We start from the raw sequence: 27,971 nt of genomic DNA, 5'->3' as shown, positions 1-27,971 counted from the left end.
AGCATTTGGTGTTGCAGTGTATCTCATTGTTTTATTTCAGTCTTTAAAAAAAAAATTTCATTGTGTTCGAGTTAAAGCCCAGGTGTCATCAGAGGGCATCTAAGGTCACTTGTGAGTTGGCTCTAGAACCAGATTGAAGTCAATTCTGCTAATTATTCACTGTGTGTCCTTGGGCAAGGACTTAATCTCTAGTTTACTTATCTCAAAATGGTGCTAAAAATAGTACCTACTTACTAGGATTGTTGTGAAGATTAAACATGTTTATATATGTGAGGTGCTTAGTACGATGGGCAACACAGTAAGTACCCAATAAATGTTAGAAATAATAATCATTTTGTCCTAAGTAACCTTTCTGTCCTTATCACTTGCCATTTCCAACCATGTGTTTCAGCCTCTGCAATATAAAATTGTTTGCATATTTAATTGTCATAGTCTATCATTTCTAGGCCTTTGCTCTAGATTTTTCCTTTTCATTCACTCGGCTAACTCCTACTCATTCTTAAAGACTTCATTTAAATGTCAGTGCCTCTGGAAAGCCTTTCTAGTCCCCGAAGCTGGGTAATTGTCACTCCCAAATCATTCTATACTTGAGACACTGTGGTGTAAATGCCTGTTTTCCAGTAGATCGTAAGCTCCTTGAGGATATGAACTGTTTATTATTTATTATCAGAGTCCAGAAACACTGATAAGTGCTCAGTATGTTTTTGTTTAAATGAATAGACAGATGAATTGTTATGGTTGTGAGGAAGTGTAACTCTCTGTTGTGAGAAAATCTAACTGTATTTGTTTCTATTTATTATCTCCTTCTATATTCTAATTCACAAAGCCTGGAGTTGAGAATGCACGAGACTACCCTGACTTGGCAAAGGAAGCAGGTAATATAGAACATTTAGATCTGTGACCATGGTGGTTTATTGTGTGTTCTGTCATGATTGTGGAGCAGCCTCGTAACTTTCGCAGGCAGCTTAATCAAAGGAGATGTTTTATTTTCAGGGCCAAGCAGTCTAAGCTTAAGTATGAGTTATTTAAGGGACATACAGACTTCCCACACGTGGAGACCTTGGGAGCTCTGTGGTCCCATGAAGTTGTTTAGGTACAGTCCTCCTCCTAGAAAGTCTCCCACTTCCTCCTATTTCTGCTGGCTTGATATTGGGCAACTCAAAAAGGGTCATTATGACTTTTTATTAGACCCTCCATGCCTCCACAAATACCTAGTGCAGTCAGTGTTCATAAATTAGATTTCATTTCAACTCCATCGTGCAGCTCAGTGTTTAGATATTAGTATTCAGGGAATTGGAGAAGGCAATGGCACCCCACTCCAGTCCTCTTGCCTGGCAAATCCCATGAATGGAGGAGCCTGGTGGGCTGCAGTCCATGGGTCGAGAAGAGTCGGACACGACTGAGCGACTTCACTTTCACTTTTCACTTTCATGCATTGGAGAAGGAAATGGCAACCTACTCCAGTGTTCTTGCCTGAAGTATCCCAGGGACGGGGGAGCCTGGTGGGCTGCCGTCTATGGGGTCACACAAAGTTGGACACGACTGAAGTGACTTAGCGGCAACATTCAGGGAATTAGAGCATCTTTGTCCCCCAGAAGGAATGTTCGTGAGATTTGATTCAGTTCAGTCCAGTTCAGTCGCTCAGTCATGTCCGACTCTTTGCAACCCCATGAATCGCAGCACGCCAGGCCTCCCTGTCCATCACCAACTCCCAGAGTTCACTCAAACTCATGTCCATCGAGTCAGTGATGCCATCCAGCCATCTCATCCTCTGTCGTTCCCTTCTCCTCCTGCCCCCAATCCCTCCCAGCATCAGAGTCTTTTCCAATGAGCCAACTCTTCGCATGAGGTTTGATTAGCTGATGTTGATTCTCTGGGTGGACAGTATTCATTCAATGTTTATCTTTTGGTTTTTAAATCTTCTCTTTTTTAAAAAAAGTAATTTATTTATTTTAATTGAAGTCTAATTACTTTACAATATTGTAGTGGCTTTTGCTATATATCGACATGAATCAGCCATGGGTGTACACGTGTCCCCCATGCTGAACCCCCTCCCTCCTCCCTTTCATCCCATCCCTCAGGATTGTCTCACTGCATCAAACTGTCTCTTACATCAAACCTGGTGTGGCAATCTATTTCACATATGGTAATATATATGTTTCAATACTATCCTCTCAAATCATCCCACCCTCATCTTCTCCCACAGAGTCCAAAGGTCTGTTCTTTACATCTGTCTCTTTTGCATCTCGCATATAGGGTGTTCGTTACCATCTTTCTAAATTCCATATATATGCGTTAATATATTGTATTGATGTTTTTCTTTCTGACCTACTTCACTCTGTATAATAGGCTCCAGTTTCATCCACCTCATTAGAACTGATTCAAATGCATTCTTTTTAATAGCTGAGTAATAGTCCATTGTGTATATGTACCACAGCTTTCTTATCCATTTGTCTGCTGATGGACATCTAAGTTACTTCCATGTCCTAGCTATTGTAAACAGTCCTGCGATGAACATTGGGGTACACATATCTCTTTCAATTCTGGTTTCCTCGGTGTGTATGCCCAGCAGTGGGATTGCTGGGTTATATGGCAGTTCTATTTCCAGTTTTTTAAGGAATCTCCACACTGTTCTCCATAGTGGCTGTACTAGTTTGCACTCCCACCAACAGTGTAAGAGGGTTCCCTTTTCTCCACACCCTCTCCAGCGTTCATTGTTTGTAGACTTTTGGATCGCAGCCATTCTGACTGGCGTGAAATGGTACCTCATTGTGGTTTTGATTTGCATTTCTCTGATAATGAGTGATGTTGAGCATCTCTTCATGTGTTTGTTAGCCATCTGTATGTCTTCTTTGGAGAAATGTCTGTTAAGTTCTTTGACCCATTTTTTGATTCGATCATTTATTTTTCTGGAATTGAGCTGCAGGAGTTGCTTGTATATTTTTAGATTAATTCTTTGTCAGTTGCTTCATTTGCTATTATTTTCTTCCATTCTGAAGGCTGTCTTTTCACCTTGTTTATAGTTTCCTTCGTTGTGCAAAAGCTTTTAAGTTTAATTAGGTCCCATTTGTTTATTTTTGCTTTTATTTCCATTACTCTGGGAGGTGGGTCATAGAGGATCCTGCTGTGATGTATGTCAGAGAGTGTTTTCCCCATGTTTTCCTCTAGGAGTTTTATAGTTTCTGGTCTTACATTTAGATCTTTAATCCATTTTGAGTTTATTTTTGTGTATGTTGTTAGAAAGTGTTCTAGTTTCATTCTTTTACAAGTGGTTGACCAGTTTTCCCAGCACCACTTGTTAAAGAGATTGTCTTTTCTCTATTGTAGATTCTTGATTCCTTTGTCAAAGATAAGGTGTCTGTAGGTGCGTGGATTTATCTCTGGGCTTTCTATTTTGTTCCATTGATCTATATTTCTGTTCTTGTGCCAGTACCATACTGTCTTGATGACTGCAGCTTTGTAGCATAGCCTGAAGTCAGGCAGGTTGATTCCTCCAGTTCCATTCTTCTTTCTCAAGCTTGCTTTGGGTATTCAAAACTTTTTTTGTATTTCCATACAAATTGTGAAATTATTTGTTCTAATTCTGTGAAAAATATCATTGGTAGCTTGATAGGGATTGCACTGAATCTAAAGATTGCTTTAGGTAGTATACTCATTTTCACTATACTGATTCTTCCAATTCATGAACATGGTATATTTCTCCATCTATTTGTGTCCTCTTTGATTTCTTTCATCAGTGTTTTATAGTTATCTATATATAAGTCTTTTGTTTCTTTATGTAGATTTATTCCTAAATAGTTTATTCTTTTTGTTGCAATGGTGAATGGAATTGTTTCCTTAATTTCTCATTCTGTTTTCTCATTGGTAGTGTATAGGGATGCAAGGGATTTCTGTGTGTTAATTTTATATCCTGCAACTTTACTATATTCACTGATTAGCTCTAGTAATTTTCTGGTGGAGTCTTTAGGGTTTTCTATGTAGAGGATCATGTCATCTGCAAAGAGTGAGAGTTTTACTTCTTCTTTTCCAATCTGGATTCCTTTTGCTTCTTTTTCTTCTCTGATTGCTGTGGCGAAAACTTCCAAAACTATGTGGAATAGTAGTGGTGAGAGTGGGCACCCTTGTCTTGTTCCTGACTTTAGGGGAAATGCTTTCAATTTTTCACAATTGAGGATAATGTGTGCTGTGGGCTTTTCTTATATAGCTTTTATTATGTTGATGTATGTTCCTTCTATTCCTGCTTTCTGGAGGGTTTTTATCATAAATGGATGTTGAACTTTGTCAAAGGCTTTCTCTGCATCTATTGAGATAATCATTTGGTTTTTATCTTTCAATTTGTTAATGTGGTGTATTACATTGATTAATTTGTGGATATTAAAGAATCCTTGCATCCCTGGGATAAAGCCCACTTGGTCATAATGTATGATTTTTTTAATGTTGTTGGATTTTGTTTGCTAGGATTTTGTTAAGGATATTTGCATCTATGTTCATAAGTGATATTGGCCTGTAGTTTTCTTTTTTTGTGTGGCATCTTTGTCTGGTTTTGGTATTAGGGTGATGGTGGCCTTATAGAATGGCAGTTTACCTTTGGCAGTTTACCTTCCTCTTCGATTTTCTGGAAAAGTTTGAGTAGAATGCTGCTGCTGCTGCTGCTAAGTTGCTTCAGTCGTGTCTGACTCTGTGCGACCCCATAGATGGCAGCCCACCAGGCTCCCCCATCCCTGGGATTCTCCAGGCAAGAACACTGGAGTGGGTTGCCATTTACTTCTCCAATGCATCAAAGTGAAAAGTGAAAGTGAAGTCACTCAGTCGTGTCCAACTCTTCGTGACCCCATGGACTGCAGCCTACCAGGCTCCTCCACCCATGGGATTTTCCAGGCAGGAGTACTGGAGTGGGGTGCCATCACCTTCTCTATTGAGTAGGATCAGATCAGATCAGATCAGTCACTCAGTCGTGTCCAACTCTTTGTGACCCCATGAATCACAGCACGCCAGGCCTCCCTGTCCATCACCAACTCCCGGAGTTCACTGAGACTCATGTCCATCGAGTCAGTGATGCCATCCAGCCATCTCATCGTCTGTTGTCCCCTTCTCCTCTTGCCCCCAATCCCTCCCAGCATCAGAGTCTTTTCCAATGAATCAACTCTTTGCATGAGGTGGCCAAAGTACTGGAGTTTCAACTTTAGCATCATTCCTTCCAAAGAAATCCCAGGGCTGATCTCCTTCAGAATGGACTGGTTGGATCTCCTTGCAGTCCAAGGGACTCTCAAGAGTCTTCTCCAACACCACAGTTCAAAAGCATCAATTCTTTGGCGCTCAGCCTTCTTCACAGTCCAACTCTCACATCCATACATGACCACAGGAAAAACCATAGCCTTGACTAGACGGACCTTTGTTGGCAAAGTAATGTCTCTGCTTTTGAATATGCTATCTAGGTTGGTCATAACTTTCCTTCCAAGGAGTAAGCGTCTTTTAATTTCATGGCTGCAGTCACCATCTGTAGTGATTTCGGAGCCCAGAAAAATAAAGTCTGACACTGTTTCCACCGTTTCCCCATCTATTTCCCATGAAGTGATGGGACTGGATGCCATGATCTTCATTTTCTGAATGCTGAGCTTTAAGCCAACTTTTTCACTCTCCTCTTTCACTGTCATCAAGAGGCTTTTTAGTTCCTCTTCACTTTCTGCCATAAGGGTGGTGTCATCTGCATATCTGAGGTTACTGATAATTCTCCCGGCAATCTTGATTCCAGCTTGTGTTTCTTCCAGTCCAGCGTTTCTCATGATGTACTCTGCATATAAGTTAAATAAGTAGGGTGACAATATACAGCCTTGACGAACTCCTTTTCCTATTTGGAACCAGTCTGTTGTTCCATGTCCAGTTCTAACTGTTGTTTCCTGACCTGCATACAGGTTTCTCAAGAGGAAGGTCAGGTGGTCTGGTATTCCCATCTGTTTCAGAATTTTCCACAGTTTATTGTGATCCACACAGTCAAAGGCTTTGGCATAGTCAATAAAGCAGAAATAGATGTTTTTCTGGAACTCTCTTGTTTTTTCCATGATCCAGTGGATGTTGGCAATTTGAGGTGTTAGCTATTCTGTAAATTTTTGGTAGAATTCAGCTGTGAAGCCATTTGGTCCTGGGCTGTTGTTTGCTGGAACATTTCTGATTACAGTTTTGATTTCTGTGTTTGTGATAGGCCTGTTAAGATTTTCTATTTCTTCCTGGTTCAGTTTTGGAAAGTTATACTTTTCTAAGAATTTGTCCATTTCTTCCACGTTGTTCATTTTATTGACATATAGTTGCTGATAGTAGTCTCTTAAGATCCTTTGTATTTCTGTGTGGTCTGTTGTGATTTCTCCATTTTCATTTCTAATTTTGTTGATTTGATTCTTCTCCCTTTGTTTCTTGATGATTCTGGCTAATGGTTTGTCAATTTTATTTACCTTCTCAAAGAACCAGCTTTTAGCTTTGTTGATTTTGTCTATGGTCTCTTTTGTTTCTTTTGCATTTATTTATGCCCTAATTTTTATGATTTCTTTCCTTCTACTAGCCCTGGTGTTCTTCATTTCTCCCTTTTCTAGTTGCTTTAGGTGTAGAGTTAGGTTATTCATTTGACTTTTTTCTTGTTTCTTGAGGTAAGCCTGTATTGCTATGAACCTTCCTCTTAGCACTGCTTTTACAGTGTCCCATAGGTTTTGGGTTGTTTTGTTTTCATTTTCATTCATTTCTATGCATTTTTTTATTTCTTCTGTGATTTGTTGGTTATTCAGAAGCATGTTGTTTAGCCTCCATATGTTGGAATTTTTAATAGTTTTTTTTTTCCTGTTATTGACATCTAATCTTATTGCATTGTGATCAGAAAAGATGTTTGGAATGATTTCAATTTTTTTGAATTTACCAAGGCTAGATCTGTGGCCTAGGATGTGATCTATCCTGGAAAAGGTTCTGTGTGCACTTGAGAAAAAGGTGAAATTCATTGTTTTGGGGTGAAATGTCCTATACATATCAATTGGGTCTAATGGTCCATTGTATCATTTAAAGTTTGTGTTTCCTTGCTAATTTTCTGTTCAGTTGATCTATCCATAGGTGTGAGTGGGGTATTAAAGTCTCCAACTATTATTGTGTTTTTGTTATTTTCCCCTTTCATACCTGTTAGCATTTACCTTACATATTGTGGTGCTCCTATGTTGGGTGCATATATAATTGTTATATCTTCCTCTTGGAGAGATCCTTTGATCATTATGTAGTGTCCTTCTTTGTCTCTTTTCACAGCCTTTATTTCAAAGTCTATTTTATCTGACAGAAAACGAAGATCATCGTATCCGATCCCATCACTTCATGGGAAATGGATGGGGAAACAGTGTCAGACTTTATTTTTCTGGGCTCCAAAATCACTGCAGATGGTGACTGCAGTCATGAAATTAAAAGACGCTTACTCCTTGGAAGAAAAGTTATGACCAACCTAGATAGCATATTGAAAAGCAGAGACATTACTTTGCCAACAAAGGTCCATCTAGTCAAGGCTATGGTTTTTCCCATGGTCATGTATGGATGTGAGAGTTGGACTGTGAAGAAGGCTGAGCGCCGAAGAATTGATGCTTTTGAACTGTGGTGTTGGAGAAGTCTCTTGACCCCTTGGACTGCAAGGAGATCCAACCAGTCCATTCTGAAGGAGATCAGCCCTGGGATTTCTTTGGAAGGAATGATGCTAAAGCTGAAACTGAAGTACTTTGGCCACCTCATGCGAAGAGTTGACTCATTGGAAAAGACTCTGATGCTGGGAGGGATTGGGGGCAAGAGGAGAAGGGGACGACAGAGGATGAGATGGCTGGATGGTATCACTGACTTGATGGACGTGAGTCTCAATGAACTCCAGGAGTTGGTGATGGACAGGGAGGCCTGGCGTGCTGTGATTCATGGGGTCGCAAAGAGTTGGACACGACTAAGCAACTGATCTGATCTGATCTGATTTGACTCCTGCTTTCTTTTGGTCTCCATTTGTGTGAAATATCTTTTTCCAGCCCTTCACTTTCAGTCTGTATGTGTCCCTTTTTTTGGGGTGGGTCTCTTGTAGACAGCATATATAGGAGTCTTTTTTTTGTGTCCATTCAGCCAGTCTTTGTCTTTTGGCTGGGCGTTCAACCCATTTACTTTTAAGGTAATTATTGAAAAGTATGATCCCGTTGCCATTTACTTTGTTGTTTTGGGTTCAAGTTTATACACCTTTTCTGTGTTTCCTGTCTAGAGAAGATCCTTTAGCATTTGTTGAAGAGCTGATTTGGTGGTGCTGAATTCTCTGAGCTTTTGCTTATCTGTAAAGCTTTTGATTTCTCCTTCATATTTGACTGAGATCCTTGCTGGGTACAGTAATCTGGGTTGTAGGTTTTTCTCTTTCATCACTTTAAGTATGTCCTGCCAATCCCTTCTGGGCTGAAGAGTTTCTATTGGAAGATCAGCTATTATCCTTATGGGAATTCCCTTGTGTACTATTTGTTGTTTTTCCCTTGCTGCTTTTAATATTTGTTCTTTGTGTTTGATCTTTGTTAATTTGATTAATATGTGTCTTGGGGTATTTCACCTTGGGTTTATCCTGTTTGGAACTCTCTGGGTTTCTTGGACTTGGGTGACTATTTCCTTCCCCCTTTTAGGGAAGTTTTCAACTATTATCTCCTCAAGTATTTTCTCATGGCCTTTTTTTTTTTGTCTTCTTCTTCTGGGACTCCTATGATTCAAATGTTGGGGCGTTTGACATTGTCCCAGAGGTCTCTGAGGTTGTCCTCATTTCTTGTATTTCTTTTTTCTTTTTTCCCCTCTGCTTCATTTATTTCCACCACTCTATCTTCTACCTCACTTATCCTATCTTCTGCCTCAGTTATTCTACTGTTGGTTCCCTCCAGAGTGTTTTTGATATCATTTATTGCATTATTCATTATTATAAATCATTTTTTTATTTCTTCTAGGTCCTTGTTAAACATTTCTTGCATCTTCTCAATCCTTGTCTCCAGGCTATTTATCTGTAACTCCATTTTGTTTTCAAGATTTTGGATCATTTTTGCTATCATTATTCTGAATTCTTTTTCAGGTAGACTCCCTATCTCTTCCTCTTTTGTTTGGTGTGGTGGGCATTTATCCTGTTCTTTTACCTGCTAAGTGTTTCTCTGCCTTTTCATCTTGTTTAGATTGCTGTGTTTGGGGTGGCCTTTCTGTACTCTGGCAGTTTGTTGTTCCTCTTTGTGTGGAGGTTCCTCCCTATGGGTGGGATTGGACGAGTAGCTTTTCAAGGTTTCCTGGTTAGGGAAGCTTGCGTTGGTGTTCTGGTGGGTGGAGCTGTATTTCTTCTCTCTGGAGTGCAATGAAGTGTCTGGTAGTGAGTTTCGAGATGTGTGGGTTTGGTGTACTTTTGGGCAGCTTGTATATTAAAGCTCAGGGCTATGTTCCTGTGTTGCTGGAGAATTTGCATGGTATGTCTTGCTCTGGAGCTTGTTGGATCTTGAGTGGAGCTTGGTGTCAGTGTAGGTATGGAAACTTTTGGATGAGCTCTTATAAATTAATGTTCCCTGGAGTCAGGAGTTCTCTGGCATTCTCAGGTTTTGGACTTAAGCCTCCTGCCTCTGGCTTTCAGTCTTATTCTTACAGTAGCCTCAAGACTTCTCCATCCATACAGCACCGATTATGAAACATCTCCTTTTGAAGACAATGGGCTGCCTTTCTGGATGCCTGGTGTCCTCTGCCAGCATTCAGAAGTTGTTTTGTGGAATTTTCTCAGTGTTCAAATGTTCTTTCAAAGAATTTGTGGGGGAGAAAGTGGTCTCCCCATCCTATTCCTCTGCCATCTTAGGACCGCCCCCTCCACTAACATTTCATACAGTGCTGGTCTGCTACTGCTAAATTCTCTCAGGTTTTGTATGTTCTAATAGGTCTTTACCTGATTTTTTGGAAGATATATTTGCTGAGCACAGAATTCCATTTTAGCTTCACTTTTTTTTTTTTTTTTTTTATGGTTTAGTATGGTTTATTAAGCTGTGCCTTAGTACAGACGCTGGGGCTTGCCCATGGTGCTCTTAATGTACAAGGCCCTGAAATTCTGACACTTTTTCTTGAGCAATGGCACCAGGAAGTTGACAGCTAAGTGGATGTTGTACACAAGCTCATCATCTGTCATCTTCACGTGGCCAACAGCCATTGCCAGACACAGCACCTTCTTCATCTGGAACTTGATCATGGACTTCACTTCATCAACTTTGGCCACCATGTTCTCATTGTGGGTCAGCAAGGAAGGGAACTTGCCAGCCTTGTTCAGGCCTGGGCCCAGGATTCGGGGGATCTGCTTGATCAGAGACTCTGAAGCCAAAAAGGCATCATATTTCTTGGCCAGCTTCTTGACCAGTTTCTTATTCTTGTTGAGTTTTTTTAGCGCCTCAATGTCCATGTGGGGGATATCCACAGCCTTGGCCTCATCACAATGCTGCTGGTCACCCAAGACACACACGGAGAACTTGGGGCGGGGAGTGGACTTAAGCCTGACGTTTGTCCTTCTGAGGGTCATAGTTCTTCAGGCTGATCTGAAGCTCCACCGTCTCCAAAAACTTTCTGCACTTGCGCTGGTTCCCGTCCAGGACTTCCTGCACCACCTCATAGAGGGTGTCACGGGAAACTTCGCTGCTCATAGTTCCCCATGCCGCGATAACTGGATAAGGGCTTTTTTTTTTTTTTGAAGTACTTTAAGGATGTCAGTTCACTGCATTTTTGGTTTTCATTGCTTTTGTTTTAAAGTCTGCTGTCATTCTTATTTTTTGTTCCTCTGTACTTAATGTGTATTTTCCCTTGGTTACTTTTAAGGTTTTCCTTTGTCACTGGTTTGAGACAATTTTATTATGATGTACCTTGGTGTAGTTTTATCATGTTTTGTATGCTTGAGGTTTGTTGAGGTTCTTGGATATATGCATTATATAGTTTTCATCATATTAAAATTTTTTTCATCTATTAAATCTTAAAATATTTTTTTCCTAAATTTTGTTTCTGTCTTCTCCTTTTATGGGACTCCAATTGCATATCCACTAAACTTTATTGTTGTTCCTCAGTTCACTAATTCTGTTTATTTTTTTATTTTGAGATTTTCCCCCCTTCTTATGTTTTAATTTACTGCTTCTTCAAGTTTATTAAACTATACTGCATTGTCTAATTTGATATTAATTTCACTGAGTTTACTTTTCATTTCAGACAATGTATATTTTATCTCTAAACTTTCATGTGGGTCAGTTTTTAAATACATTCATATTTTTCTTTGTTATGTTCATGCTTTCTTCTACCTTTTTGAACAAATGGAATATTCATAGTAACGGTTTTAAAGTTCTCATCTACTAATTCTGTTATATGTATCTTTTCTGTTCACTGATTAATCCACTCTTAGCAAGTTGTACTTTTCTGCGTCATTGCATGCTGTGTAACCCAGGTGGTGCTAGTGGTAAAAGACCTGCCTTCCAATGCAGGAGTCACAAGAGATGTGGGTTCGATCCCTGAGTCAGGAAGATCCCCTGGAGGAGGAAATGGCAACCCACTCCAGTATTCTTGCCTGGGAAATCCCATGGACAGAGGAGCCTGGTGGGCTACAGTCCATGGTGTTGCAAAGAGTGAGACACGACTGGGCACACACACGTGCACGTGTAATTTGTGATTGAATGCTAGACATTGTAAATTTTATTTTGTCGGTTGTTGAATTTTTATGTTCCATTAACTTTAGGAGTTTTTTTTAGGATAGTTGTTTTTTTAGAAGTGGTTTAATCCATTTCAGATTTGAATCCAAATCTTTAATCCATTTGAAGCTTTTTAGCTTCAATGGAATGGACTTTATTATTCCAAGGCTAAACTGACCCTGCTACTGATGCAGAAACCTCAGGATTTCACTGATGCCTTTTGTGTTAAAAGATCTTACCATTGTGGTTTTGAGAATAAAAATCATTCCTGGCACTATGGGAACATTGGGAATTATTCTGCCTGCTCCTTTCCAGTGACTCTTTCCCTGGTCTCAGTAGTTTCCTTATATTCATGTGTTGATTAGACTCATTGAAAACTCAAGGGGAACTCTCTTCAGATTATCAGAGAGCTCTCTTCTATCCATTACTTTTCTCTGAGTTCTTCCAGAGATCCCTGTACTAAGCTTTATATTGTACATTGTCTGAAAACATTTGCTTTCTATATTTTGTCCAGGTTTTTGGCTTTTTTAGATAGAAGGGTAGTCTAGTGGTTAAAGAATCTGCCTGCCAATGCAGGGGACAGGGGTTCAATCCCTGAGAAGATTGCACATGTGGTGGGACAACGAAGTCCATGTACCACAACTACTGAAACCCACACACTCTAGAGCATGTGCTCTGCAACGAGAGGCCACTGCAGTGAGAAGTCCACACACCACAACTAGAGAAAGCCCATGTGCAGCAATGAAGAACCAGCACAGCTAAAAATAAATAAAAAATTTTTTAAAAGTAAAAAAAAAAAAAAAAGTTAGAAGGGTAAATCTTTTTTCTGTAGTCCATCTTGACTAGAAGCATGCATTGTAAATCTTTGTTTTCATTCATACTTCTTTTCATCTTAGATATGAACATTTTCTGTATTTTAAGGTGGTTTTGTTTGGATTTCTTTTTCAAAAAAAATTTCTACCTATCAGAATCCAAATACATAATTCTATATACTTAAAGACTTCTGTGTTCACAGATTACACAGTACCCATTTATCAGCTCATTTTGTCTTTATTGTTTGGATTGTCAAATTGATTTTCGTATTTAACTAAATAATTTTCTTCTTGTAAGCCTGTTTTTTCTTATGTTGAGGTTTTTAAACATTTAAGTATGACTCATTTACAGTGTTGTGACAGTCTGCTGTGCAGCAAAGTGACTCAGTTGTATACATATACACATTTTTTTATATTCTTTTCCATTATGGTCTATCACAACATACTGAATATAGTTCCCTATGCTATACTTTAGGACTTTGTTATTTATCCATTCTAAATTTAATAGTTTGCATCTACCAATCCCAAACATCCAGCTCATCTCTCTCACTCTCTACTTTCCCCTTGGCAACAGCATGTGTGTTCTCTATGTCTGTGAGTCCATTTCTACTTTGTATATAGGTTTATTTGTGCCATATTTGAGGTTCAATGTGTAAGTGATATCATATGGTATTTGTCTTTCTGACTTATTTCACTTTGTATGATAATCTCTAGTTGAATCCATGTTGCTGCAAATGGCATTATTTCATTCATTTTTATGGCTGAGTAGTATCCCATTATATATACATACATATATATATATATATATATACACACACATACACACACACACATACACAACATCTTCCACATCTTCTTTATCCATTCGTCTGTTGATGAACATTTAGATTGTTTCTATGTTTTGGCTATTGTGAACAGTGCTTCTATGAACATAGGGGTGCATGTATCTTTGTGAATTATAGGTTTGCCTGAATATATTCTGAGGAGCGAGACTGCTGGCTCATATAGTAATTTTATTTTCCAGTTTTCTGAGGACTGTCCATACTGTTTTCCGTAATGGCTGTAGCAACTTACATTCCCACCAACAGTGTAGGAGGGTTTCCTTTTCTCCATAGTCTTTCCAGCATTTGTTATTTTTAGACATTTTAATGATGGCTGTTCTGTGAGGTGGTACCTCACTGTAGTTTTGATTTGCATTTCTTTACCAATTAGTGATGTTGGACATCACTAGTTCACATCATTAGTAATGTTCAACATCTTTTCATGTGCCTACTATTCCCTTTAGAACACATTTGTGGACCAGGAAAAAAACTCTATTTACCAATTACTTATGTAATGTTTACCATGTAGCAGGCTATATGCTAGATTTTGGATACATATTCAGAGGTAGATGAAGAAGAGTTCCTGTGCTCAAAGTGTTTGCAGTCTAGTAGGTAAAATAGCAAGAAACAGCCTCCCATTTGTAGAATATTTGCAGTAGGAACTGTGTTTCTCTATTCTAGAACCATGGAAACAGATGTGATTGCACTCTGAGTGTCACTTTATCCTAATCCTAATTCACTATTTTTTCTCAAATACCCAAGACTGCTCCTGCCTTGGGACTTTGCTCTTGCTTTTCTGTCTGCCTAGAATTCTCCTCTCCAAAAGTTATCCAAATGACTTACTCCTGCTCCTTCACATCCCTGCTGAAATGTCACTTTATTAATGTGATCTCCCTAGACTATTTTCTATAAAATAACACTTTCCACCTTCTGTCTTTTATCCCTTTATTTGAATTTATTTGTTGTATTGATAGCATTACTATTTACATTTTAATTTTTGTCCTCATTATGTTTTATCTCTTCCTCCCTCAAATATAAATACTAGATGAGCAGGGACTTATCTGTTTTGTTCACCATTTTATCCCCAATGTCTTGAGTAGTTATTGTCACATAACAGGATTCTTATACATGTTTCTTGAAAGAATTAACACCTCTTTGGGCACTTGATTATTTTTCCTTCTCATGTTTCCCTATTTTCTGACTGATTTTATTCACATTGTGTATTTTTAGCTTACTCCAGGCTTCAAATAAGCGTAAAAAAGATACCTATCATGTCAAGTACCTATTACAATTTGTTTCCCCCACTCTCTTAGTTTTCAGATAGGGCCAGTCCACTTGATAAACATCTTGACATCCTGAACAAAAAGCATGGACTTTCTACCCACCCACTTGCTTCTCAGATATTTGGGTGTGCTGGGAAAGAGCATATGGAAAAATTTGGTATGTTGAAAAACTTTAAGGCTTATTGATAGTTATATACATGTGTGAAAAGCAATATTTATTTATTAAGAAACTGTGGAGGATGCTAGATTGTATAAAAATGAAATGTTTTTCAATTAAGTTGAAGAAATAGTGTGGTAGAATTTAGTTGTATTCTTACACATGACATCATATGGGAAGCACCTAGAATGTTCCAAAATAAGACATTGATATAGAAAAAACAACATAAATCTTGTCTCCTTTAATCATGGACTATAAATTGCTGCTTATCAGTTCTGAATATGGTAATGAGACTTAAGGCTTGCTCTTGGTAATAGATTTGTATAGCCATATTTTATTCTCGTGCTTGAATCCTACAGGAGTCCATCATCATCTGTCAATCCATAGTGCTTTATGAGATTTAAATTTCATGGTTGATTTTTATTTTTTAGGTAAACATCCCAGGGTTTTGACCGATGATCAGTGATTGGCCTGCCTCAGCCAGCTAGTTAAAACATGGAGTGCAGCAGCTAGACTTTTTGTCTTTTATCTTTTGTTTTAATTGTATGACCCTGAACCAGTGCCTTGTTGTACACTGTGAGATAAGAAAGAAAATAGTCATACTCATTCCTATTCTTTGTAGGAAAAACATCCCAGGTTATATAACCAAGATCAAGTAATCAGAAAGCAAAGAAATCTTCAAGGGAGAATGGTAGAATGGCATAGGGGAGACTGACAGCTTGGAGCCATGGGAATTTTCTTCCTTGTAGCTATTTCTTAGCATTTTAGAACTCAGTCCATTCCAATCTGGCTTCCCGCCTTTCTCAAGGCTACCACTGATAACCACATTGCCATATCAGATAAATATTTCTCAATCCTGTTTTAATAGACCTCAGTACCATTAGTCCCCTTGATTACTTCTTTCTTAAAACATTCTCTTCTCTTGGCCTCTGTGATATCTCACACTTCTTGTTTTCCTTACCTCTTTGGCTATTCCTTATCCATTTCCTTTTGAATTAAATAATTTATTTAACAATTGAGCTGTTATTATATTGTAGGCACTATTCTAGGCACTGGAAAATAGAAGTATATAACTTAGTTATTGCTGTGTAATAAGCTACTCCCAAACTCAGTGATTTTAAGTAATGATGTTTTATTATTATAGTTTGCAAGTTTGTAGATTGACTGGGAATCAGTGGATCTAAGTCATGATCAGCTCTTTTTGTCTGGTTTGATATGACTGTAGGGTGATTAGAGGCTCCATTTTACTCCTGTTTGGCTGGGTGTGTCAGCCTCCTCTTGGGGCCAGAAGGCCAGCTCTGGGATGTCCTTTTTATGGTCACAGCACAAGCATAAGAGCAAATCTGCAACATGTAAGGCATTTTGAGACTTGACCAAAGCAAGTCATATGAAAAACTTGGAATCAAGGGAGAGGGAAATATACTTTACTTTTTTAAAGGTAGAAAACTGCAAAGTCAGACCATAAAGGGAAAAAGAATTAAGGGTATCAATGCAGTCATTCACAAGCAACAAATAAGCAGAAGAGATGTGTGGTTTTTGCTTAAGTTTCTAGTAGAGAGGGACAGTAGCATATGGGGAAAAAATTAAGATAATTTCAAATGATTATTTGTCCTGTGAAGAAGTAAAACAAGGTTATACACTGGTGGGGAGATGGGAACAAACTTAGGATAGTCAATGATGAGCTCTATACCTGCATATCCAGTCAGCATCTTCACATCTCTGCTTGTATGTGTAACAGATGTCTCAATTTTCACAAGTTCATGTGCAGACTCTTAATTCTGTTCCCCCATCAACTTAAACTTGCTCCTCCTCTACTTTTCCTCATCTTAGTAAGTGGAATTTCCACCCATTCAGTTGTTTAAAGCAAAAACAGGAATCATGTCAGACACTTCTCCCAACTCTTCCCCTGCTCTAGTCCTTCAGTATCCTTAGTTTTGCCTTCAAACTCCAAATTATGTTTTTTCCCTAGTTTCTTTTATTACCACAGCTCTTACTCCAGACCATAATTTTCAAGCTGTGATCTGTGACCTGAGAAAAATAGAATGCTAACACCTAAAGCTGACTTTATTTTGGGGGGCTCCAAAATCACTGCAGATGGTGATTGCAGCCATGAAATTAAAAGACACTTACTCCTTGGAAGGAAAGTTATAACCAACCTAGACAGCATATTAAAAAACAGACATTACTTTGCCAACAAAGGTCTGTCTAGTCAAGGCTATGGTTTTTCCAGTGGTCATGTATGGATGTGAGAGTTGGACTATAAAGAAAGCTGAGCACCGAAGAATTGATGCTTTTGAACTGTGGTGTTGGAGAAGACTCTTGAGAGTCCCTTGGACTGCAAGGGGATCCAACCAGTCCATCCTAAGGGAGATCAGTCCTGGGTGTTCATTGGAAGGACAGATGTTGAAGCTGAAACTCCAATACTTTGGCCATCTGATGTGAAGAGCTCACTCATTTGAAAAGACCCTGATGCTGGGAACAATTGAGGGCAGGAAGAGAAGGGGATGACAGAGGATGAGATGCTTGGATGGTATCACCGACTCAATGGACATGAGTTTGGGTGAACTCTGGGAATTGGGGATGGACAGGGAGGCCTGGTGTGCTGCAGTTCATGGGGTCACAAAGAGTTGCACATGACTGAGCGACTGATCTGACTAACACCTAAGGATCCCCTCTGGATAATTTTTATCTTAGGAATTTTGTGGATCTCCTGTGAATCTTGGTTTGTTGCTCCACTGGTCAACAAGCTACACCTGCAAATTTCTTTGGGTCCTTTCTGAGCAACATTGTTTTAAAATTTTTTTCATTTATTTGTTTACCTGTACTGGGTCTTAGTTGTGGCATGTGGGATCTTTAGATGCAGCATGGGAGATCTAGTTCCCTGATCAGGGACTGAACCCAGGCCCCCTGCCTTGGGGGCGCAGAGTCTTAGCCACTGGGCTACCAAGCAAGTCCCAAGGATCAACATTCTTAAGTTGCCTAGCAGCCCTTTGATTGAGAGGATTTGTAAGGCACAGCTTTTCTTCTGTCTGAACAGCATTCTGAGACATCTTTCTGAGTCTTTACAAAAGATTTGTTACAACTTGGGCTTCAGTTTTGGACCATGTTTTCCTGACAGTACCCTGGATTGCATTTTTGCTCAAAGATCATTTCTTAATTTTAGCATCTTTTACCACTTTGAGAGGCTGAGAATTTTCAAAACTATGACGTTCTGGATCCTTTTTGTTTAATAGTTCTCTCTGCAATATAGCACTGTAGAGTTTTACTATAAGCAGCAAGAAGAAACCATGTAGCAGTTTCAATATTTTGCTTATTGTCTGGTTTCTTCTAAACTGTGGTAATAGTATTACTATAATTTCTGCTTCTATTGTAACAAGGATCTCCTTTTCTCCAGTCTTCAGGAAGATTTTGTCCTTTTGCAAAGTCTCACTTGCAGTGTCAGAGGACCTTGAGGCTACTACTACTGTTTTCTTCAAGATATTCAGGCTTTCACTGGTAATTTTTCCAAACTTTGGAACTAGAATGATTCCAAAGTCATTCATATATTTTACATTTTTGTTCAATATAACTCCATTTCCACTGTATTAGTCTGCTTGGGCTGACATAGCCAATACCATAGACCCAGTGCCTCAAACCTCATAGGTCTAGAGGCTGGGAGGTCTAAAATTCAGACACAAGATAAGTTTTATACTAAGGCCTCTTCTCTTGGGTCATAGGTGGCTCCGTCTTACTGTGTATCATCACATGAGCTCCTCTTTTTTGTGAGTGCAGAGAGGGAGGGAGAGAGAAACATATTTGTCTTCGTCTTTTTATAAGAATTCAAAGGCTACAACAAACCTAGACACCGTATTAAAAAACAATGACATGACTTTGCTGACAAAGTTCTGTATAGTCAAAGCTATGGTTTTTCTAGTAGTCATGTATGGATGTGAGAGTTGGAACATAAAGAAGGCTGAGTGCCAAAGAATTGATGCTTTCAAATTGTGGTGCTGGAGAAGACTCTTGAGAGTCCCTTGGACTGCAAGGAGATCAAACCTGTCAATCCTAAAGGAAATCAGTCCTGAATATTCATTGGAAGGGCTGATGCTGAAGCTGAAACTCTAATACCTTGGCCATCTGATGTGACGAGCCAACTCACTGGAAAAGTGATGCTTTCCCTGATGCTGGGAAAGATTGAAGGCAAGAGGAGAAAAAGGTGGCAGAGGATGAGATGGTTAGATAGCATCACCGACCCAAAGGACAGAAATTTGAACAGACTGCAGGAGATAGTGAAGGACAGGGGAGGCTGGCATGCTGCAGTCCATGGGGTTGCAGAGTTGGACACAACTTAGTGATGGAATAACAACGAACAACAAGAGCACTAATCCTATCAAGAGGGACTTACCCTCTTGACCTCATTGACCATAATTATCCAAAGCCCATCTCCAGATACCATCACGTTGGGGGTTGGGACATCAACAAATGAATTTTGAGGGGACACGATTCAGACCATAGCATTCAGATACCAAAATGTATATTATCTAGTACTGTGTTATAGTGAGATTCTTTTTTTTAATCATTTATTTTTTTAATTCCTGCTGTCTAGTGTTCCCATGTGTAAGCTCATTGGCCTTCCAGTGTGTTCTGTAAGCCCAACTTAAACCCTGTACCACAGTCTCAAATGTCCTTTGGCTACAATGCTCTTTATTCCTTCAAGGTCAACTCTTTTCATGCTTTAGGTCTTCAAAAAAATCTTATCTCATATCTCTAACACTTTGCAAAAGTATTTTTGCTTTGATGTCCAATAGGCCTTTCAAATTGAACAGGTCTAAAACTGAAGTACTAATTCTCTCCTTGAACTTCTACCTTCCCTGTCTGTTCCTCCTGAAGTTTTTTATGTTCAGCAAGTGATAACTCCATCTTTCTAGGACCTTTGGCCAAAAATCTTAGAGCCAGTCTTGATTTTTCTTGTCCTTAACATTCAGTAGATCAGTAAGCCTTTTTACCCATTTCTTAAAATATCCAGAAATATAAGAAAGAGAAGTGTTTCTCCACATTTTCCCCACTTTTCCTGTAGAGCAAATTGTCATAATTTCTCACCTGGAGTATAAGAGTCTCCTACATGGTTTTTTGCTTCTGCTTGTGCACCTGTGCAGTCAATTCTTTATGTCCAGAGCAATGCTTTTCCAATATAAACTAGATCATTTCACTCCTCTGCTCAAAACTTTGCTGCATTCTTTCCACACTCATATTGGAACCTACAGGCCTTATTATGGCCTATAAGTTTCTATATAGTCTGACTCTCCACTCTCACCGGATTGTGATGTATTGATTTTTTTTAATGTGGAGTTAGATTTTGTCACTTCTCTTTAGTATTTTCAAATCCATATTCATAAGTGATATTGGTTTATAATTTTCTTTTTTCTTATGTCCTTAACAAGTTTAGGTGTTAATTTTATACTTACTTCCTAAAAGAAAATAGGAAGCCTTTCCTCATTTTTTATGCTTTGGGACAATTTATGGAGTATTGGGACTACTTGATCTTTGTAGGTTTGATTTAATACCCTGTAAAAATATCTGAGCCTGTTTTTTTTTTTCTTTCTTTTTTTTTTTGTTGTGTGGGTTTTTCTTTTTGTTGTTGTGGTGGCTTGGTAATTATTTCTTTTTGTTTAAACATTCCATCTCCCATGGGGTCCATTTTGGTAGTCTGTATTTCTCTTGGAAATTATCTATTTCATTTAGAATTTCAAATCTACTTGTATAGAAGTCCTGAAAAGTAGTCTTTTACAGTTTTCAATTTTCTGTTTCAATGGTTTTTCTCTCCTGTTATTTCTTATATTTGTGTATATAAACTTTCTCCTTTTTTTCCCCATTAAATTAGGGTAAGAGTTTGTTTCTTTCATTAAATTGTTCAAAACAATAGAGTTTTGATTAACCATGTCTATTCTTTATTTCTTTGGGCTGCACTGGGTCTTCGTTGTTGCGCATGGGCTTTCTCTAGCTGCCGCAAGTGGCGGCTACTCTCGAGTTGTCGTGCACGGGCTTCTCATCGCGGTGGCTTCTCTTGTTGCCGAGCATGAGCTCCAGGGCTTGCCTGGGCTTCAGGAGTTGTGGCTTGGGGGCTCAGTAGTTGCAGTCCCCAGGCTTTAGAGCACAGGCTCAGTAGTTGTGGCTCATGGGTTTAGTTGCTCTGCAGCATGTGGGATCTTCCCAGACTAGCGACTGAACCATTGTCTCAACATTGGAAGGCAGATTCTTAGCCACTGCACCATCAGGGAAGTCCATGTCCACTCTTTCTAATTCTTTATCCCTTTATTTTCTGCCTGTATCTTCCTTGTGCTTTCTGTTGGTTTACTTTGTAGTTGTTTTTCTAGTTTTTTAATTGGGAACTTAATTCATTTTTTATCTTTGTAGTAAATAACAGCTTTAATGAGGTAAAATTGACATACCATAAAATGGATTATTTTAAAGTGTACAACTCAGTGTACACTTTAATATATTCACAGAATTGTGAAATCATCACCACTATCTAATTTCAGGACATTTTCATCTCCAAAGGAAAACCCATACCCATTAATACTCCTTTCCTCTGAGGCACCTGGCAACCACTAATCTACTTTCTATTATTATGTATTTGCTTATTATGAACATTTTAAAAAAAGATAGCTAAGCATATGACCTTTTGTGACAGGCTTCTTTTAATCAACATAGAAAACATTCACAGTTCATTTGTCTTGTAGCATGGATCAGGACTTCATTCTTTTTAATTGATGAATATGTTCCATTTTAATCATCCTTAGTGTTTAGTTCTATATCCTTGTTATTGCTATAAGCATATATATATATATACACATTGGTTCTGAGGTGTAGTGTTTTAATTTTTCAGTATCATTTTCTCAGAAGCTTTGCAGTCATTTGTATTTCCCCCTTTTGCCCAAGAGTTGTTTTATGGAAATAGTTTAAAATTTTCCAGGTAGACTTAATTTTTATATTTCATTAATAATTTCTAATTTTATTACATTGTGATTTGAGAGTGTTGTTTTAGATTTTGGGGAATTTCTAGTTCTGAGATGCCCTCTCATGTCAATGTAGTAAAGTCCTCATTGTGTAGTGGGTTTTTGAAAGATGGATTGAGTATCCTCTGATTTTTTGTTTTGTGGGTTTTTGTTTGTTTGTTTTCATCTTGCAGAAACCTAAAAATTACTCTGTTAGTTTCTTTTCTCTTTCACCAGTTGCCAAAGGGACCTTTCCTTTTTTTTCCCACCTGATTTCTTCTCTTAGAAGCTATGACTTTCAAAGATTAGCAACATGGATCTCCTGTGCTTTTCTAGCCCTTCCCTGCAGTCACGTTTTAACCTATGGGAATATTTTTTCAATATTTCACTCTTGCGGGGAGTCTTTCTTTTCTGGATGGTAGTTTCAGAGCAGTTGTGGGCCTGCTGCTAGCTCCCCACGTCTCTCCTCTGCAATATTTGCAGACTATGCTTCTTCTCTAGGAGGCTTCCTGTGGGAGCATGAATAATTACTAACAGGGATTTGGTCACTTTTTCCTTTCCCCCTTTTTTTCACTTATAGATAACTTGAAGTTTTGTGGGGTTTTTCTTTGTCTACTTATACTGAGGGTATGGTTTTGTGCAGTTCTTCTTGTTATTCCATGTTGTTTTTGAGGATATGGAGATTTAGGCCGCCTCCATTGCCCTCAGCTAGCTGGAAACCCTCTGTTTGGTGTTTTCAATCTATCCTAAAGTTTTACATTACTCAGAGTAGTTAGATTTTTTTTTTTTGTAGTCTAAAATTTGAAGTATAAATGTACAGTATTTTTGTTGAAATGTTATTCTTCATCCAATAGACTTCTAGTGAATTGTAGAATTTCATGGAATTTTAAATTGTCCCTTGAAATTGCCATTTGTGAATGTGTCCTAGAAATAAAGTAAAAATGTTTGTAGTAGCTTACATTCTGTTATAGAAACAGGAGATTTTTGTGGCTTCAAAGTGTGATTCAAGGAGATTGAGATCTTTTTATATCATGCATATTCTTAGAACAACCAAAAGTCTGAACTGGCAGTTCAGAATCAGGAATCAGCAAACCCTGTATCTGTGCCGTGGCTTCATAAATACATGGTAAGGGACTGGCAGAATATTTTTCAAAGGGTGGCTATCTTCTGTAGATTAACTGGATCCCATAGTAAGGAAGTAAGAAGGAAAGACATAATATCTACTGAATATCTCCTATTTCAGACACTATGCCAAGTGCATTTATATAGTTTATCTGCCTTTCTTCCTATAAATCCATGTGTGAATTGCTTGTAAATCTTCTAATAAATAATAGTAAAGCATTTGTACTTCCTGTGATAAGAAACTTGCATAGAAGCTACTCATTCCATGGGTTTTTGTGTGTGTGTGTGTGGTGAGTCCAATAGTTACAGTGCTCTTTTCCACATTGAAGTCAAATCTTTCTCCCTATAGTGTCTGTCTTCTGAGACTCACAGAGCAAGACTCTTTTACCTTCTAGCCCTTCAAATATCTGAAGCCAACCTGACCTTGTTCCCTTTCAGTGTTTCTCATTAGATTTATTTCATGACCTATCACCACCAGGGTAATTTCTGTACTGTGATCGCAGGTAAGCTTTTCTGGTAATTGCATCACACTGTTGAATCATACTGAGCATATAGTAGAACAGAACCTGAAAGACTTTCTCATGGTGGCTGCTTCTTTTCTCATGTAGTTTTGTGTATTGAGCAATAGAACTGGGCATTCATTAATTAAATTCCAATCCATTTCATTGATAAACCTCCTTGAAGTTTATTTGGATACAACATTGTAGCAATCTCTCCCAGCTTCAAGTTTAAAAATCTTTAATTTTCTAATCCAATTTTTTGGTAGAAATATTACCCAGAGTATGGCTGAGGTTAGAGGTTAGCAGTAGAGACTTTTCTCTAGGTTAATACATTGATCAGGTATGAAATGTAATATTCACTTCGTCCAGGGGCATTGGGATCTTTTGGCATTGAGATTGAACTCCTTGAAGAATTATTGGCAGTGCTTTCCTGCCTTATAACCACTGAGGTCCTAAGCTATATTTTCTGGTTTTTGAAATTGGACCCTAGTTGTATTAGGTAGAATAGGCCAGCTTGAAGTATTTTCATATCATATGCTTATTAGTTGATTCAATTCATTAAATATATTCAAGTTTAATTATAAAGAAATGATTATCTGAAGGATCAGTATTGAAGTTTTCAATACTGTTATCTATGTATGGGAACATGTGGAAATATTTAGAAGGATACTGAGTACCTTTGCAACATTTGTTAATAAGCAGCAGGAAGACATTAACCTGCTAATAGAAGTTTACTTTCTCTACAGGAACAATACTTGAACACTTTGCAAAAATTGGATGGAAAAATCATAAACATTCAGTTAATAACCCATAAGTACTTCAGAGATAAGAAGTAGTGAAAATCTGTGTTATTCTCCTATGTAATATGCAACTTTATAGTTGAAAAGCAAATGTAAGACCTCAAAGATATTAACTAGAATGTTTTTATCTTCTTTTGAAAGGCTTGCACCCAAGTAAACTTTTGACTCTTTTACAGTTTACATTTTGGTCTGTTTATATTTAGAATACCATTTAAGCTTAGTGGCTCTTTTAAGAAAGAATGGTATTAAAATGTGAAATTGTCATCGATTGCAGCCCTAGTAAATAAACTTATCATATTAATTTTAATTGGAACTAACAAGTCCCCATTTTAAAAACTTTTCTAAACAAAAAACTTTTCTCAGTTAGTATTAAAACATGCATTAGTTGTTTTAATTATTTTGTTAAATTATTTGCATTTTAATTATGTTAGTCTCATTAACTCTTACTCTGATAGACTAATATGGTTATTTATATCCTTAGAAATAGCCTGAAGTGCATAGAGAACAAACTTGTGGTTGTCAAGGGGAGGTGGGTAGGGGAGGGAAGGACTGAGTGTGTGAGACTAACAGATGTAAACTACTATATATAAGACAGATAAAAAACCAAAGTCGTAGTGACTAGCACAGAGAACTATTTTCAATATTTTGTGATAAGCCATAATGAAAAAGAATATGAAAAAATAATGTCTATATGTGTATAACTGAGGCACTTTGCTGTACAGCAGAGATTGGTACAACACTGTAAATCAACTATACTTCAGAAAAGCTAATATACTATAAAAATAGCTTGAAGTAAAATTGCATCCTGTGTATTACTGATTAATTAATCTCTGAACCCTTAATGCCTAGTGCAGTGCGTGACTCATGGCATATACTTAAGGGCTGCTGAATAAAATTGGTTCACTGGGAATTGATTTAGTGCCACATAACTAGAATCTCTACGAAAGCAATACCACTAGGCAATAGAAGTAGTTAACTTTATTAAATGCCAACTCTCTGTCACTGTGCTGGGTACTTTTACACACATTTTCATTTAATCCTCTCAAGGACCCTAAAAGGTAGTTATTTTTATTCTCATTTTATAGATGAGGAAAATGAGGCTTACAGAAATTAAGCAACTTACTCAGAATCATTCTAAATAGTGGAAAAATAATATTTATATTTTTCCTCCTATAGATTATAAACTTATTGAGGAAAAGAGCCATCTCTTTATGTTCTTAATGCTTAGCATAGAGTCTGGAACATAATAGGTGCTCAGTAAACTGTTTCTAAACTATTAAATTTTTCCATGTTTAATAACATGAAACTGTGATAAGGAACATTTTATGCCACAAGTGGATCATTACCACATATTTATAATACTTCATGCTACTAATTCTCTTCATTCTTCTAATTTTAAATTGATGTTTGAATTCAGGGCATACTTAATTAACAAGTAATATCTAATCCAATTCCCTAGATCTAAGGGTATTTTGTGAAAGATCAAAGGGTATTATGGAAGCTTTGGTTAATTCCTTTGCTTATATAATAAAATAGAAATTTCTTCATTTGAGATAACAAGCCTGTTATAATTTGGCCCCATTGTACTTTACTGGTCTTGCTGCTGCTGCTGCTGCTAAGTCGCTTCAGTCGTGTCCAACTCTGTACGACCCCATAGATGGCAGCCCACCATCCCCCGTCTAGGCTCCCCCGTCCCTGGGATTCTCCAGGCAAGAACACTGGAGTGGGTTGCCAATTCCTACCATTTCCCTTGTTATTCTCAATCTCACCCCCTCACCAGGTTTTTTGGTATTTCCTAAGTGTACTATACAGTGCTTGTTTCTGTGTTTTTAATTATGCTGTTAGCTATCCCTGGAATGTTCTTTTTTTTTAAATTTTTTAAAATATAAATTTATTTAATTGGAGGCTAATTACTTTACAATATTGTATTGGTTTTGCCATACATCAACATGAATCTGCCACGGGTGTACACGTGTTCCCCATCCTGAACCCCCCTTCCACCTCCCTCCCCATACCATCCCTCTGGGTCATCCCAGTGCACCAGCCCCGAGCATCCTGTATTATGCATCAACCCTGGTCTGGCGATTCGTTTCACATATGATATTATACATGTTTCAATGCCATTCTCCCAAATCATCCACCCTTGCCATCTCCCATAGAGTCCAAAAGACTGTTCTATACATCTGTGTCTCTTTTGCTGTCTCACATACAGGGTTATCATTACCATCTTTCTAAATTCCATATATATGAGATTCTATCTTTTTTTGTTTGGTGAATATATACTTACTCATCAAGCCCCAAACCAAATATCACTGCTTCTGTTAATACTTTATTAAAGTTTCCTCCAATTAAAATAAATAAATTTATATTAAAAAATAAAAATAAATAATAAAATTAAAATTTCCTGGGCATAATTATTTTTTCCTATGAACTTCACTGTAGTGTCTGTATGCCTCAGTTATCATATAACACACTGTATCATACATATTTATAAATCTTTCTCCTCTGATTCCAATGATTCTTGAGCAGAGATTGTATCCCATCTTTGTATCTTCAGTACCTATTGAGGTATTGGAACATAGTATATGCTCAACAAAACTTTGCTATTACTGAATAGTATTTAGGATGAGTATACTATTTAGTCTTAAGCCCATAAATAGGATCTAGAGCTGACTTCTTTGTCCTTAGAACTTGGAGAACTATTAAAAATCCTTAAATAAGGTGAGAAATCTTTGTGATTTCTTGAAACTAGTCAGGAACTATACCAACATATTGAGGAATTGAGGGCACTGCAGTTTCCTGACTTTGAGGCTTCAGAGAGCAGCTCTTGACTTTCCCCAGAGAAACAAAGCTTCTGTTTCTTTGTTTTGCTTTACTTCCTGCCTAACCAGGCACTCATTTATCCACTAATTATTCTTCTAAAGGAATTTCATTCACTCAGCTAATATGTATTTGATAGCTTACTATTTGCAGTCAGTGCTTAAGCTGCTAATGATACAGCAATGAACAAGGTGATTAAGTTTCTTGTCCTCATTAATCCTCACTATTCTTGCCTTGGAAATAGGTTCATTTGTACCATTTTTTCTAGATTCCACATATATGCATTAAAATATGATTTTTTTTTCTTTTTCTGACTTACTTCACTCTGTATGACAGATTCTAGATCCATCCAAACCTCAACAAATGACCCAGTTTCATTCCTGGTGTACATGTGTCATTTTGACTTACGGTTTTCTCAGGATATGAGCCCAGTAGTAGAATTGCTGGATCATATGGTAGTTCTATTTTTAGTTTTTTAAGGAACCTACATACTGTTTTCCATAGTGGCTATATTACATTCTCACCAACAGTGTAAGAGGGTTCCCTTTTCTTCATACCATCTCCAGCATTTATTGTTTATATTTTTCCTTTTTTTTTAATTTATTTTTTATTGAAGGATAATTGCTTTACAGAATTTTGTTGCTTTCTGTCAAACCTCAGCATGAATCAGCCATAGGTATACATATACCCCCTCCCTTCTGAACCTCCCACCCACCTCCCTCCCCATCCCACCCCTCTAGGTTGATACAGAGCCCCTGTTTGAGTTTCCTGAGCCATACAGCAAATTCTTACTGGCTATCTATTTTACACATGGTAATGTAAGTTTCCATGTTACTCTTTTCATACATCTCACCCTCTCCTCCCCTCTCCCCATGTCCATATGTCTATTCTCTATGTCTGTTTCTCCATTGCTGCCCTGTAAATAAATTCTTCAGTACCATTTTTCTAGATTCCGTATATGTGAGTTAGAATACGATATTTATCTT

The 27,971-nt window shown here is 37.9% G+C and overlaps 1 long non-coding RNA gene and 1 pseudogene across 1 annotated transcript in view; one reads left to right on the top strand and one right to left on the bottom strand.

The window, feature by feature from the left end:
- Positions 1–321: 321 nt before the first annotated feature.
- LOC129655437 (uncharacterized) overlaps positions 322–27,971 on the top strand; it is a 40,695-nt gene continuing 13,045 nt past the window's right edge. The window contains exon 1 of the long non-coding RNA XR_008716005.1: positions 322–875. This is a non-coding gene — a long non-coding RNA (uncharacterized LOC129655437). The remainder of the gene's footprint in view (positions 876–27,971) is intronic.
- On the bottom strand, positions 10,004–10,670 carry LOC129655436 (60S ribosomal protein L10a-like; annotated as a pseudogene).

This window comes from Bubalus kerabau, chromosome 6 (assembly GCF_029407905.1).
Source record: "Bubalus kerabau isolate K-KA32 ecotype Philippines breed swamp buffalo chromosome 6, PCC_UOA_SB_1v2, whole genome shotgun sequence".
NCBI classification, from domain to species: Eukaryota; Metazoa; Chordata; class Mammalia; order Artiodactyla; family Bovidae; genus Bubalus; species Bubalus kerabau.
Note: the sequence above shows the minus strand (reverse complement) of the source record. Positions and strands in the feature narration are given on the sequence as shown.